This window comes from Euprymna scolopes, chromosome 6 (genome assembly GCF_053919585.1).
Source record: "Euprymna scolopes isolate OS-2025 chromosome 6, ASM5391958v1, whole genome shotgun sequence".
NCBI classification, from domain to species: Eukaryota; Metazoa; Mollusca; class Cephalopoda; order Sepiida; family Sepiolidae; genus Euprymna; species Euprymna scolopes.
The window spans coordinates 125,453,298-125,467,696 of NC_136487.1; the positions used below are offsets into that span (position 1 = coordinate 125,453,298).

Below are 14,399 nucleotides of genomic sequence, written 5' to 3' on the forward strand. Positions count from 1 at the left end.
GTGAACAGAACAGGTGAAGTGTAGCAGCCACAACATTTTGGTTGACATAAACTCCACATTTTCATGGGTATCTTGTCCCAATCGAGGATCCTTCTCTCGAGGTATGGAACCTACACAGAATTTCAAACGGAACACTTTATTTAATCCACTTCGTCTGCAAGAATCGTTGCAGTCACAGTAGCCAAATTCAGTTGTAATATTTATACTGTTGTGGAAAATTATGGTGTAATCCTACTTTTTTTCCATAAGCTGCTGTCCACTTTTTATCTTCAATGCTGTGCATCCGTAAGTAAACAAATGAAACGTTACCTAAATTTTCTACATTTTTTTTTCTTTTGATTAACAGTCGTATATATTTTCAAATTTTACTCTATGTATATATAAAATGAAATTATTTGACCCCGACGTGATTTGAACACGCAACCTTCTGATCTGGAGTCAGACGCGCTACCGTTGCGCCACAGGGCCAACACGAAGACTATACCTTACCCGAACGTTGTTCTCCTACTTTTATGTCGAGTAATGAAACCAGAAGATTGTATTACATTATACTCTTACATAAGAATACAGCGTTAGTCTAGCCTGATTGCATCAGCTGTAAATGTACAGCGATATTAAAAACACTTTGAATACTGGTTTTTATTTAAACAAAAAAAACTGCTTTAAAAACATTTAAACTCTAATGAAGCTTCTATACACCAAAATGTACTTTATTAATATCTGTCTATTTTTCTTCAAAATCGATCGAACAGGAAAATGTAATATATCGAAGTTAAAATGACTACTGACGGGTTGTCTAGAGTTTTTTTTTAATTTATTCTTTTTATTTTTTTACGCATGAATCTTCACTTATCAAGGCCCGGAAGCCATTCGAGAATAAGGGTTCATTGGTATACAGTAGTCGATGTGATTATAGCGTAGTAAACATAAGTAGTGGGAATTGTGTCAATTGAATTACTGATGGGGACGGTTAACCGATATTATCACATTATTCATTACTGAAAAAATTTGACTCCGACGTGATTTGAACACGCAACCTTCTGATCTGGAGTCAAACGCTCTACCATTGCGCCATAGGGACAGCTACGTAGTAGCAACTTAAGCCAAATTTTGTTTTGCTTCTTTTATACCGCATAAACACAAGATCATTTTACTTCGTACAGATACATTTAAACTGTTTAAGGTTTTATTCAGTTTATTCCTTGTAAATTAGTTTTAATTAATAAAAATTGATTTTCTGTGAACAAATTATAAAGATCAAAATTGCGCTGTTTTCCCAGCAAATTATTTTGTTCAAAATTCAGTTAAATGTACGTTTCAGAAGGAGTCTTTTGTTTGATGAGGATTGATTATTGGTATAATTTAGATATTTCGAACTACTTTTCTCATGTTGAATGTTCCTATTTCCTTGTCTCCACACGAGGGCAGAGTTATACACAAAGTCTATTTTTAATGTGAGGAAAACCTTGCTCCCAACAAAAAGGGGCACTCTTGATAGGAAGAAAAATTAAAATTGTGTCAGTCATATACGGATTCTCCTCCACTGACTGTGGACAGAAAAGAGGGAGTGTAGCAGTCACAACGTTTAGGTTGTCGTAAACTCCACATTTTCATGCGTATCCTGTCAAACTCGAGGATCCTTCTCTCGAGGTATAGGACCTACACACAATTTCAAACAAAACACTTTATTTAATCTACTTCGTCTGAAAGAATCGTGGCACAGTAGTCAAATTCAGTTGTAATAGTTACACTGTTGTGGACAATTATGGTGTAATCCTACTTTTTATCTGCAACGCTGTGCATCCGTAGGTAAACAAATGAAACGTTACCTAAATTTTCTACATTTTTTTTCTTTTGATTAACAGTCATGTATATTTTCAAATTTTACTCTATGTATATATAAAATGAAATTATTTGACCCCGACGTGATTTGAACACGCAACCTTCTGATCTGGAGTCAGACGCGCTACCGTTGCGCCACAGGGCCATCACGAAAACGACGCCTTACCCGAACATTGTTGTCCGTCCTACTTTTATGTCGAGTAAAGAAACCAGAACATTATATTACACTAGACTACCCGTGACCCGTTGGGTCAGTATGTTATATTAGCTATGGAATTCATGTATGAGCCTGACACTTGTTACGTAAAGAAAATAGTTTGTTTTTTTGACATGACAGAAACATTTCTATTAATGTATATTCAAATGAAAAATCACGGACGGATCACTCAAACATGAAAAAACGAATAATCTCTATTCATGTAAACTTACATATTTTCCGAATAATCGCTCACAAATCGAAAATTGAACATGATTTTCCTACGAATCGAACGCCGACGAAAGTCATTAAGCAGCAAAACCGCACATTAACCTACTGATGAGAAATATAAGAATGAAAACCCTATATTGGAATCCTTCAACAAAGTTATAGAGACTTAAAATCTAAAAACATTAATTGTAACAAACCCTTAAGCAAAAAATAAAACCTAAATAAAAAAAATAAAAAAAACTAATATTGAAACAGATTAGTAAATGTGTCAACAAATTCACCGTTCTCACACAACTATTTTGTATCTAGAAATGTAAACAAAAAATAAAAAAGAAGGATGTTAGGAAAAGGGACGGCTAGACAGTAGTAGTAGTAGTAGTAGTAGTAGTAGTAGTAGTAGTAGTAGTAGTAGTAGTAGTCCTGACTTAACTACTATTGTTCTCATGTTTGTTAACGAGTTAAAGTTGTTTAGTTGTAAGAAAATAGCGACAGTATAGTTGTAATAAAGAATAGTTGCAAAACACCCAACCTCTTCCCATGTTAAATAATAATTTCGAAATAATAACATTAATATTTCAGTGCGTAGGTCAAAATCTGCAAAATGAGCGATTTGTGTATATATATGTATCTACGTTTTTATGGGTTAATGTTTATGCGCGCATGTGTAACCGGATGTCGTAAACCGGAAAGTGGGTTACATCACTCGTTACAAAGTCATTTGAGGTTTATAATTATATAGATTATACTCTTACATAAGAACACAGCATTAGTCTAACCTGACTGCATCAGCTGTAAATGTACAGCGATATTAATAACAATTTGAATACTGGTTGTTATTTAAAAAAAAAAAACTGCTTTACAAATATTTAAACTCTAATGAAGCTTCTATGAACTTAAATGTACTTTATTAATATCTGTCTATTTATCTTCAAAATCGATCGACCAGGAAAATGCAATGTATCAAATTTAAAGTGAGTACTGACGGGTTTTCTAGTGTTTTTTTTTTTTTTTCTTCCTTTCTTTTTTGGCAACTGAATCATCACTTATCATGGCCCGGGTGCCACTCGAGGATAAGGGTTTATGGGTATACAGTAGTCAATGTGATTACAGCGTAGTAAACATAAGTAATGGGAATTTTGTAAACTGGATTACTTATGGGGACGGTTAACCGATATTATCACATTATTCATACTAACTCGAAGATTTAAAATATTTCCATATACTGAAAAAAAAGATCTAAATAAGAACTTCTTGACCCCGACCTGATTTGAACACGCAACCTTCTGATCTGGAGTCAGACGCGCTACCGTTGCGCCACAGGGCCAGCTACGAAGGAGACACCTAAGCCGAAATTTGTTTTGCTTTTTTTATGCAGCGTACACACAAGATCATATTACTTTGTACAGATACATGTAAACTGTTTAAGGTTTTATTCAGTTTATTTATTGTAAATTAGTTTTAGTTAATAAAAGTTGATTTTCTGTGAACAATTTGTAAAGATCTAAATTGCGCTCTTGTCCCAGTAAATTATTTTGTTGAAAATTCAGTTAAATGTACGTTTCTGAAGGGGTCATTTGTTTGATGAGGATTGATTATTGGTATAATTTAGATATTTCGAACTACTTTTCTCACGTTGAATGTTTCTATTTCCTTGTCTCCACACAAGGGCAGAGTTAGACACAAAGCGTGGCCTTCGTTATAAAGATGGCCGGCCAGCTGAAAAAATGACGTCATCGCCGAGGTCCCAACAAGCAAGATATGTGGAACTCTTAGACTGTCAATAATGAACAGTAATTTTAACAGACAGCGTTACAAAACTTCAAAATTGGATTAAAATAAAGAAATAAAGAAAGAACACGATGATTTATACTGAAACTCATCTAATATTAATAATAAAAAATAATAAAAAAAACACAAGTTATTTGTTTAAGTATATTATAAGCAATTGAATATTGCGTTGTATTATAGATTTTAAAGATTAGAATGCGTTCTTTAATTACATATAAATTACATTTTAAAAAGTGAAGGAACACGATTTGATTTGAAATAAACTTGAAGTTTATTTATTATAATTAAATGAAAATTATGCAGGTAAGATTATGAATATTTGAAGCAGAACACAAGCAAAACATTTGATATGAGTTAAGACAATAAACACATATTAAAATTAAACTTTTTTTTAATCAAAATGAATATTTTTTAATCAAAATGAATACTTTTAATCAAAATGAACAATATTTCTTTTTAAATCAAAATGAATAATTTTTAATCAAAATGAATAATTTTTAATCAAAATGAATATTTTTTAATCAAAATGAATATTTTTTAATCAAAATGAATATTTTTTAATCAAAATGAACCACAATATTTTTTCAAAATCAAAAACAATATTTTTAATAAATTCATGAAATATTGCACAGTAAAAAAATAATTAACCTAAAGAAAAAATCATGTTTCTTATTTAAGATTATTTCACCACATAACAAAAATAACATGCAAAATCATTTTTTTTATATCCATATTTTCAGTTTGTTAAAATACGTGGGTCTGTATTACTGTACACATAGATACGAAAAAGTTGTCAAAAAACAAATATATAACAAATAAATGTTATCAAAGGCAAGATAAGTTACTTTTCTACCAAACTGGATATATTTTTCGTGTTTCTATTCAATGTAACATGTTTATTCAGCTCGAAAAACATAGTGTTTACCGATGTATTCGAAAATTCCAGATGGCGTCTGATTCTCTCTTTAACACGGTAAGTTTGGGAAAAGGTGTTATAAATACAAAACCGGATAAAATACTGTTAAAAACTCGCTCAATATATGTTACCGTGACATAGGTTGACATATATTCGGCGGGTTTTAATAGTATGTTGTGTAGTTTTTTATTTATAACACCTTATCCCAAACTTACCGTGTTAAAGAGAAAATCAGACGCCATCTTGAATTTTCGAATACATCGGTAAACACTGTATGTTTTTCGAGCTGAATAAACATGTTACATTGAATAAAAACACGAAAAATATATCCAATTTGGCAGAAAAGTAACTTATCTTACCTTTGATAACATTTGTTATATATTTGTTTTTGACAACTTTTTCGAATCTATGTGTACAGTAATACAACCCCAATTACGTTAATGAAATGAAATGAAAAGACCACGAGTGAACGCGCGTTTATTTTTTTTAGTTTAGTTTCATAAAAAAAGTATTTTTAAATTTTATCTTTCTAACTTTAAAAAAAAGTTTAAAAATTTTATCAGCCGGCATAATTTATTTTTAAATATTGAAAAATTTCAGGAAAATAAATTTTTGCTAGATTTTTAAAACAGCTTTAAAAAATCGTCTCTTCAAAAGAACGTATTTTAAAGAGTCGATGTTGTCTCGCATTTTCATTAGTTTTGTATGCTGTAAAAAAAATTTTTAATATTAGCAATTTATTTGAAGCTTCTTCTTTTGAATGGTAAAAAATTTAGGATGATAATATTGAATTAAATTATAGTTACATAGTGTTAAATACAGGGGGGAGCACGTTAAAACTTACTTTGCTGAATGGAGATGGTGTAAAAACTTTTTTTTTTTTACTGCATTATAATTCTTTATCTTTCGGAAATGAAAATACTGTCACTTTTTGGTCCTTTACGATAATTTCCTCAACAATTTGGAACGATGCACCGTGAAGGCATTTTAATAAAAAAAGAAATATTACACTGACTTCAAGACGTTCCGAGTGCCTACCGGTGACTACCGGTGTCACCGGTAAGGACTATCCGTGATGACGTCAGCAGATTAAATTATTTTTGCCAACCGGCCATCTTGTCTTTTAAGACGGTCTTGCACAAAGTCTATTTTTAATATAAGGAAAATCTAGCTCCCAATAAAAAGCGGCCCTCTGAATAGGAAGAAAAAGAAAAATTTTGTCAGTCATAAACGAGTTCTCCTCCACTGACTGTGGACAGAAAGTGTGAAGTGTAGCACTGTAGCAGTCACAACATTTTGGTTGACGTAAACTCCACCTTTTTCATGCGTATCTTGTCACACTCGAGGATCCTTCTCTCGAGGTATGGAACCTACACAGAATTTTAAACGGAACACTTTATTTAATCTACTTCGTCTGCAAGAATCGTGGCACAGTAGTCAAATTCAGTTGTAATAGTTACACTGTTGTGGACAATTATGGTGTTATCCTACTTTTTATCTGCAGCGCTGTGCATCCGTAGGTAAACAAATGAAACGTTACCTAAATTTTCCACATTTTTTTTCTTTTCATTAACAGTCGTATATATTTTCAAATTTTACTCTATGTATATATAAAATGAAATTATTTGACCCCGACGTGAATTGAACACGCAACTACCTGATCTGGAGTCAGACGCTCTACCGTTGCGCCACAGGGCCTACACGAAGACGGCACCTTACCTGAACGTTGTTGTCCTGCTTTTATGTCGAGTAAAGAAACCAGAAAATTATATTACATTATACTTTACATAAGAACACAGCGTTAGTCTAACAATTTGAATACTGCTTGTTATTTAAAAAAATAAATAAATAAATAACTGCTTTACAAATATTTAAAATCTAATGAAGCTACTATAAACTAAAATGTACGTTATTAATATCTGTCTATTTATCTTCAAAATCGATCGACCAGGAAAATGCAATGTATCAAATTTAAAGTGAGTACTGACGGGTTTTCTAGTGTTTTTTTTTTTTTTTTTTTTTCTTCCTTTCTTTTTTTGAACCTGAATCATCACTTATCATGGCCCGGATGCCACTCGAGGATAAGGGTTTATGGGTATACAGTAGTCAATGTGATTACAGCGTAGTAAACATAAGTAATGGGAATTTTGTAAACTGGATTACTTATCTGGACGGTTAACCGATATTATCACATTATTCATACTAACTCGAAGATTTAAAATATTTCCATATACTGAAAAAAAAAACTCAATAAGGACTTCTTGACCCCGACGTGATTTGGACTCGCAACCTTCTGATCTGGAGTAAGACGCGCTACCGTTGCGCAAGAGGGCCAGCTACGAAGGAGACACCTAAGACGAAATTTGTTTTGCTTTTTTTTATGCAGCGTACACACAAGATCATATTACTTTGTACAGATACATGTAAACTGTTTAAGGTTTTATTCAGTTTATTTATTGTAAATTAGTTTTAATTAATAAAAATTGATTTTCTGTGAACAATTTGTAAAGATCTAAATTGCGCTCTTTTCCCAGTAAATTATTTTGTTGAAAATTCAGTTGAATGTGCGTTTCTGAAGGGGTCATTTGTTGGATGAGGATTGATTATTGGTATAATTTAGATATTTCGAACTACTTTTCTCATGTTGAATGTTCCTATTTCCTTGTCTCCACACGAGGGCAGAGTTATACACAAAGTCTATTTTTAATATAAGGCAAATCTAGCTCCCAATAAAAAGGGGCACTCTGAATAGGAAGAAAAAGAAAAATTTTGTCAGTCATAAACGAGTTCTCCTCCACTGACTGTGGACGGAAAGTGTTAAGTGTAGCAGTCACAACATTTTGGTTGACGTAAACTCCACCTTTTTCATGCGTATCTTGTCAAACTCGAGGATCCTTCTCTCGAGGTATGGAACCTACACAGAATTTCAAACAAAACACTTTATTTAATCTACTTCGTCTGAAAGAATCGTGGCACAGTAGTCAAATTCAGTTGTAATAGTTACACTGTTGTGGACAATTATGGTGTAATCCTACTTTTTATCTTCAACGCTGTGCATCCGAAGGTAAACAAATGAAACGCTACCTAAATTTTCCACATTTTTTTTCTTTTGATTAACAGTCGTACCTGTTTTCAAATTTTATTCTATGTATATATAAAATTATATTATTTGACCCCGACGTAATTTGAACACGCAACCTTCTGATCTGGAGTCAGACGCGCTACCATTGCGCCACAGGGCCATCACGAAGACTATACCTTACCCGAACGTTGTTGTCCTACTTTTATGTCGAGTAAAGAAACCAGACGATTGTATTAAATTATACTCTTACATAAGAACACAGCGTTAGTCTAATCTGGTTGCATCAGCTGTAAATGTACAGCGATATTAAAAACAATTTGAATACTGGTTGTTAAAAAAAAAAAAACTTCTTTAAAAACATTTAAACTCTAATGAAGCTTCTATAAACTAAAATGTACTTCATTAATATCTGTCTATTTTTTCTTCAATATCGATTGACCAGGAAAATGTAATGTATCAAAGATAAAGTGACTACTGACGGTTTGTCTAGTGTTTTTTTTTTTTCTTTCTTTTTTTACACATGAATCATCACTTATCAAGGCCTGGAGGCCATTCGAGGATAAGGGTTAATGGGTGTGCAGTAATCGATGTGATTATAGCGTCGTCAACATAAGTAATGGGAATTTTGTAAATTATTTATGGGGACGGTTAACCGATATTATCACATTATTCATACTAACTCGTAGATTTAAAATATTTCCATTTACTGAAAAAACTTGACCCCGACCTGATTTGAACACGCAACCTTCTGATCTGGAGTCAAACGCGCTACCATTGCGCCATAGGGACAGCTACGTAGTAGCCACTTAAGCCAAATTTTGTTTTACTTTTTTTATACCGCATAAATACAAGATCATTTTACTTTGTACAGATACATTTAAACTGTTAAGGTTTTATTCAGTTTATTTATTGTAAATTAGTTTTAATTAATAAAAATTGATTTTCTGTGAACAATTTATAAAGATCAAAATTGCGCTGTTTTCCAGCAAATTATTTTGTTCAAAATTCAGTTAAATGTACGTTTCTGAAGGAGTCTTTTGTTGGATGAGGATTGATTATTGGTATAATTTAGATATTTCGAACTACATTTCTCATGTTGAATGTTCCTATTTCCTTGTCTCCACACGAGGGCAGAGTTATACACAAAGTCTATTTTTAATGTGAGGAAAATCTTGCTCCCAACAAAAAGGGGCACTCTTGATAGGAAGAAAAATTAAAATTGTGTCAGTCATATACGGATTCTCCTCCACTGACTGTGGACAGAAAAGAGGGAGTGTAGCAGTCATAACGTTTAGGTTGACGTAAACTCCACCTTTTTCATGCGCATCCTGTCAAACTCGAGGATCCTTCTCTCGAGGTATGGGGCCTACACCGAATTACAAACAAAACACTTTATTTAATCTACTTCGTCTGCAAGAATCGTGGCACAGTAGTCAAATTCAGTTGTAATAGTAACACTGTTGTGGACAATTATGGTGTAATCCTACTTTTTATCTGCAACGCTGTGCATCCGTAGGTAAACAAATGAAACGTTACCTAAATTTTCCACATTTTTTTTCTTTTGATTAACGGTCGTATATATTCTCAAATTTTACTCTATGTATATATAAAATGAAATTATTTGACCCCGACGTGATTTGAACACGCAACCTTCTGATCTGGAGTCAGACGCGCTACCGTTGCGCCACAGGGCCATCATGAAAACGACGCCTTACCCGAACGTTGTTGTCCTACTTTTATGTCGAGTAAAGAAACCAGAACATTATATTACACTCGACTACCCGTGACCCGTTGGGTCAGTATGTTATATTAGCTATGGAATTCATGTATGAGCCTGACACTTGTTACGTAAAGAAAATAGTTTGTTTTTTTGACATGACAGAAACATTTCTATTAATGTATATTCAAATGAAAAATCACGGACGGATCACTCAAACATGAAAAAACGAATAATCTCTATTCATGTAAACTTACCTATTTTCCGAATAATCGCTCAAAAATCGAAAATTGAACATGATTTTCCTACGAATCGAACGCCGACGAAAGTCATTAAGCAGCAAAACCGCACATTAACCTACTGATGAGAAATATAAGAATGAAAACCCTATATTGGAATCCTTCAACAAAGTTATAGAGACTTAAAATCTAAAAACATTAATTGTAACAAACCCTTAAGCAAAAAATAAAACCTAAATAAAAAAAATAAAAAAAACTAATATTGAAACAGATTAGTAAATGTGTCAACAAATTCACCGTTCTCACACAACTATTTTGTATCTAGAAATGTAAACAAAAAATAAAAAAGAAGGATGTTAGGAAAAGGGACGGCTAGACAGTAGTAGTAGTAGTAGTAGTAGTAGTAGTAGTAGTAGTAGTAGTAGTAGTAGTAGTAGTAGTAGTCCTGACTTAACTACTATTGTTCTCATGTTTGTTAACGAGTTAAAGTTGTTTAGTTGTAAGAAAATAGCGACAGTATAGTTGTAATAAAGAATAGTTGCAAAACACCCCAACTCTTCCCATGTTAAATAATAATGTCGAAATAATAACATTAATATTTCAGTGCGCAGGTCAAAATCTGCAAAAGGAGCGATTAGTGTTTATATATTTATTTACGTTGTTATGGGTTAATGTTTATGCGCGCATGTGTAATCGGATGTCGTAAACCGGAAAGTGGGTTACATCACTCGTTACAAAGTCATTTGAGTTTTATAATTATATAGATTATACTCTTGCATAAGAACATAGCATTAGTCGAACCTGACTGCATCAGCTGTAAATGTAACGCGATATTAATAACAATTTTACTACTGGTTGTTATTTAAAAAAAAAACAACTGCTTTACAACTATTTACACTCAAATGAAGCTTCTATGAACTAAAGTGTACTTTATTAATACCTGTGATTTTAGCTCCGAAATCAATTGACCAGGAAAATTTAATGTATCAAAGTTGAAGTGGCTACTGACGGGTTGTCTAGTGGTTTTGTTTGTTTGATTTTTTTTTTACACATGAATCATCACTTATCAAGACCCGGAGACCATTCGAGGATAAGGGTTAATGGGTATACAGAAGTCGAGTTGATTATAGCGTAGTAAACATAAGAAGTGGGCATTTTGTAAATTGGATTACTTATGGGGACGGTTAACCGATATTATAACATTATTCTTTCTAACTCGAAGATTTAAAATATTTCCATATACTGAAAAAAAAAACTAATTAAGGACTTCTTGACCCCGACGTGATTTGAACACGCAACCTTCTGATCTGGAGTCAGACGCGCTACCGTTGCGCCACAGGGCCAGCTACAAAGAAACCACCTTAGCCGAAATTTGTTTTGCTTTTTATATACCGCGTACACACAAGATCATATTACTTTGTACAAATACATGTAAACTGTTTAAGGTTTTATTCAGTTTATTTATTGTAAATTAGTTTTAATTAATAAAAATTGATTTTCTGTGAACAACTTGTAAAGATCTAAATTGCGCTCTTTTCCCAGCAAATTATTTTGTTGAAAATTCAGTTAAATGTGCGTTTCTGAAGGGGTCATTTGTTTGATGGGGATTGATTATTGATGTAATTTAGATATTTCGAACTACTTTTCTCATGTTGAATGTTTCTATTTCCTTGTCTCCACACGAGGGCAGAGTTAGACACAAAGTCTATTTTTAATGTAAGGAAAATCTAGCTCCCAACAAAAAGGAGCACTCTGGATAGGAAGAAAAATAAAAATAGTCTCAGTCATATACGGATTCTCCTCCACTGACTGTGGACGGAAAATGTGAAGTGTAGCAGTCACAACATTTTGGTTGACGTAAACTCCACATTTTCATGCGTGTCTTCTTACACTCGAGGATCCTTCTCTCGAGGTATGGAACCTACACAGAATTTCAAACAAAACACTTTATTTAATCTACTTCGTCTGCAAGAATCGTGGCACAGTAGTCAAATTCAGTTGTAATAGTTACACTGTTGTGGACAATTATGGTGTAATCCTACTTTTTATCTGCAACGCTGTGCATCCGTAGGTAAACAAATGAAACGTTACCTAAATTTTCTACATTTTTTTTCTTTTGATTTACAGTCGTATATATTTTCAAATTTTACTCTATGTATATATAAAATGAAATTATTTGACCCCGACGTGATTTGAACACGCAACCTTCTGATCTGGAGTCAGACGCGCTACCGTTGCGCCACAGGGCCATCACGAAAACGACGCCTTACCCGAACGTTGTTGTCCTACTTTTATGTCGAGTAAAGAAACCAGAACATTATATTACACTCGACTACCCGTGACCCGTTGGGTCAGTATGTTATATTAGCTATGGAATTCATGTATGAGCCTGACACTCGTTACGTAAAGAAAATAGTTTGTTTTTTTGACATGACAGAAACATTTCTATTAATGTATATTCAAATGAAAAATCACGGACGGATCACTCAAACATGAAAAAACGAATAATCTCTATTCATGTAAACTTACCTATTTTCCGAATAATCGCTCAAAAATCGAAAATTGAACATGATTTTCCTACGAATCGAACGCCGACGAAGGTCATTTAGCAGCAAAACCGCACATTAACCTACTGATGAGAAATATAAGAATGAAAATCCTATATTGGAATCCTTCAACCAAGTTATAGAAACTTAAAATCTAAAAACATTAATTGTAACAAACCCTTAAGCAACAAATAAAACCTAAATAAATAAAATAAAATAAAAAAATAATATTGAAACAGATTAGTAAATGTGTCAACAAATTCACCGTTCTCACACAACTATTTTGTATCTAGAAATGTAAACAAAAAATGAAAAAAGAAGGAAGGAAGGAAAAGAGACGGCTAGAGAGTGGTAGTAGTAGTCTTGGCTTTACTACTATTGTTCTCATGTTTGTTAACGAGTTAAAGTTGTTTAGTTGTAAGAAAATAGCGACAGTATAGTTGTAATAAAGAATAGTTGCAAAACACCCCAACTCTTCCCATGTTAAATAATAATGTCGAAATAATAACATTAATATTTCAGTGCGCAGGTCAAAATCTGCAAAAGGAGCGATTAGTGTTTATATATTTATTTACGTTGTTATGGGTTAATGTTTATGCGCGCATGTGTAATCGGATGTCGTAAACCGGAAAGTGGGTTACATCACTCGTTACAAAGTCATTTGAGTTTTATAATTATATAGATTATACTCTTGCATAAGAACATAGCATTAGTCGAACCTGACTGCATCAGCTGTAAATGTACAGCGATATTAATAACAATTTTACTACTGGTTGTTATTTTAAAAAAAAACAACTGCTTTACAACTATTTACACTCAAATGAAGCTTCTATGAACTAAAGTGTACTTTATTAATACCTGTGATTTTAGCTCCGAAATCAATTGACCAGGAAAATTTAATGTATCAAAGTTGAAGTGGCTACTGACGGGTTGTCTAGTGGTTTTGTTTGTTTGATTATTTTTTTTACACATGAATCATTACTTATCAAGACCCGGAGACCATTCGAGGATAAGGGTTAATGGGTATACAGAAGTCGAGTTGATTATAGCGTAGTAAACATAAGAAGTGGGCATTTTGTAAATTGGATTACTTATGGGGACGGTTAACCGATATTATAACATTATTCTTTCTAACTCGAAGATTTAAAATATTTCCATATACTGAAAAAAAAAAACTAAATAAGGACTTCTTGACCCCGACGTGATTTGAACACGCAACCTTCTGATCTGGAGTCAGACGCGCTACCGTTGCGCCACAGGGCCAGCTACAAAGAAACCACCTTAGCCGAAATTTGTTTTGCTTTTTTTATACCGCGTACACACAAGATCATATTACTTTGTACAAATACATGTAAACTGTTTAAGGTTTTATTCAGTTTATTTATTGTAAATTAGTTTTAATTAATAAAAATTGATTTTCTGTGAACAACTTGTAAAGATCTAAATTGCGCTCTTTTCCCAGTAAATTATTTTGTTGAAAATTCAGTTAAATGTACGTTTCTGAAGGGGTCATTTGTTTGATGAGGATTGATTATTGATGTAATTTAGATATTTCGAACTACTTTTCTCATGTTGAATGTTTCTATTTCCTATTCTCCACACGAGGGCAGAGTTAGACACAAAGTCTTTTTTTAATGTAAGGAAAATCTAGCTCCCAACAAAAAGGAGCACTCTGGATAGGAAGAAAAATAAAAATAGTCTCAGTCATATACGGATTCTCCTCCACTGACTGTGGACGGAAAATGTGAAGTGTAGCAGTCACAACATTTTGGTTGACGTAAACTCCACATTTTCATGCGTGTCTTCTTACACTCGAGGATCCTTCTCTCGAGGTATGGAACC

General features: G+C 33.0%; 9 non-coding genes across 9 annotated transcripts; all 9 read right to left on the reverse strand.

Annotated features, from left to right (window-relative positions):
• Positions 1-396: 396 nt before the first annotated feature.
• Positions 397-468, reverse strand: Trnaw-cca (transfer RNA tryptophan (anticodon CCA)). Its single transcript has one exon. It is a non-coding gene; the product is annotated as a tRNA-Trp (tRNA).
• Positions 469-1,915: 1,447 nt separating this feature from the next.
• Trnaw-cca (transfer RNA tryptophan (anticodon CCA)) lies at positions 1,916-1,987 on the reverse strand. Its single transcript has one exon. It is a non-coding gene; the product is annotated as a tRNA-Trp (tRNA).
• Positions 1,988-3,521: 1,534 nt separating this feature from the next.
• Positions 3,522-3,593, reverse strand: Trnaw-cca (transfer RNA tryptophan (anticodon CCA)). Its single transcript has one exon. It is a non-coding gene; the product is annotated as a tRNA-Trp (tRNA).
• Positions 3,594-6,599: 3,006 nt separating this feature from the next.
• Trnaw-cca (transfer RNA tryptophan (anticodon CCA)) lies at positions 6,600-6,671 on the reverse strand. Its single transcript has one exon. It is a non-coding gene; the product is annotated as a tRNA-Trp (tRNA).
• A 1,472-nt stretch (positions 6,672-8,143) lies between these two features.
• Positions 8,144-8,215, reverse strand: Trnaw-cca (transfer RNA tryptophan (anticodon CCA)). Its single transcript has one exon. It is a non-coding gene; the product is annotated as a tRNA-Trp (tRNA).
• Positions 8,216-9,677: 1,462 nt separating this feature from the next.
• Trnaw-cca (transfer RNA tryptophan (anticodon CCA)) lies at positions 9,678-9,749 on the reverse strand. Its single transcript has one exon. It is a non-coding gene; the product is annotated as a tRNA-Trp (tRNA).
• Positions 9,750-11,282: 1,533 nt separating this feature from the next.
• Positions 11,283-11,354, reverse strand: Trnaw-cca (transfer RNA tryptophan (anticodon CCA)). The gene has a single exon. It is a non-coding gene; the product is annotated as a tRNA-Trp (tRNA).
• An 834-nt stretch (positions 11,355-12,188) lies between these two features.
• On the reverse strand, positions 12,189-12,260 carry Trnaw-cca (transfer RNA tryptophan (anticodon CCA)). Its single transcript has one exon. It is a non-coding gene; the product is annotated as a tRNA-Trp (tRNA).
• Positions 12,261-13,748: 1,488 nt separating this feature from the next.
• Positions 13,749-13,820, reverse strand: Trnaw-cca (transfer RNA tryptophan (anticodon CCA)). The gene has a single exon. It is a non-coding gene; the product is annotated as a tRNA-Trp (tRNA).
• Positions 13,821-14,399: the final 579 nt, after the last annotated feature.